Raw genomic sequence first — 1,309 nt, 5'->3', positions numbered from 1 at the left:
GAGGTGGGGAGAGGAGAGGCTTCCTTCTCCGCCATCCCCTCAGACCTCTGCTCTTCTTGCTGTTGGAGCAGAAAGAAGGCTTGATGTGGGCCATTCCAGGCCCCTGGAGGGAAAAGCCTTGTCCTAGGATCCCTACCATGTCCCAGGCCTTCTGGTCACCTGCTGTCCTTTGCAAGTGGCTGGCTGCTGAGGGAGGCTTTTGGTGGGTGTGAAATCTGCAGACCGGAGACTGGCAGCTTCGCTCTGCTCTCTATTCTCTTGTCTCTGTCTGTCTGTCTTTATATATATGTATATAAAATCTTTTATTCTTTTAGGCACCGTGACAAATGGTGGCAGCTGCACCCAGAATAGTCTTTATTTTTAAGCAAATGCACAGCTTGTTCTAGGAGCCATGGTGCTGGCTTTCCCCAGGCTTGGCCATTGCTGAGTAAGAGACAGTGGCCTGCTCCCCATTTCTAGGCAAGGAAGACAGGAAGAAGGAGGCCTGGGAAGGGACAGATGTCAGGGGCTAGGTAGGCTCTCAGGTGAGGAACAACTGAGGCCCTCTTGCCTCTAGCCATCTCCTCTTTGTTTGTTTTTTTTGTCTTGAACTACAACTCTAGAATGGAGTTACCTGGCAGAGCTGGAAAAATCCTGAGAAGTCATCCATTCAACCATGCCCTTTTCCAGATGAGGAAACTGAGGCCCAGAGGGGTGGTAGCTTGCTCAAGGCCCCTGTCTTTACTTTTTCCCCAGACATCACAGTCGAGTGTGACTGTGTTGCTAGATGCTGGACTGAAACTGGTTTCCTTCTCCCTCAAGGTGGGGGGCACAGAAGAAATTGTCTTTCCACCCTTCCTTCTCAACTTTACCACCTTGTCGAACATCCAGCTGGAAGGAAGGACATAGGACATTCAGGCCAAACTTCTCATTATACAGATAATAACAGAAAGGCCCAGAGAGAGGAAGGGTTTTGTCCAGGGTCACACAGGGAGAGCTGGGCCAAACCCAGACATCCTGGGGGCAGTTTTCATCACACTCTGCATAATTCAGCCCTCACTGACAGACTTTTGCTTTGTGCCTGGGGGCACACAGATTGTTTGCCTTGAGATAAACCTATTCTGGCTCCAGAGCTCACGGTAAACAGCCAAGGGCAGGACCAGGCCTTAAGCATCCTGACAAAGTTTGAGGGAGGCACATCTCACACGTAAGCATGAACGCCTCATCATCATGCTTAGGAACTACAAAAGGATCGGCCTAAACTGTGAAGCCCAGCTCTATGATGGACATTGTCCTATCTGCTGTCACATCTAATTTGGGACTCACAGAG

The sequence above is a fragment of the Propithecus coquereli genome, unplaced genomic scaffold (genome assembly GCF_000956105.1).
Source record: "Propithecus coquereli isolate 6110/MARCELLA unplaced genomic scaffold, Pcoq_1.0 Scaffold598, whole genome shotgun sequence".
In the NCBI taxonomy this organism is placed as follows: Eukaryota; Metazoa; Chordata; class Mammalia; order Primates; family Indriidae; genus Propithecus; species Propithecus coquereli.
The sequence above is the reverse complement of the archived record's forward strand: the minus strand, read 5'-3'. Positions refer to the sequence as shown.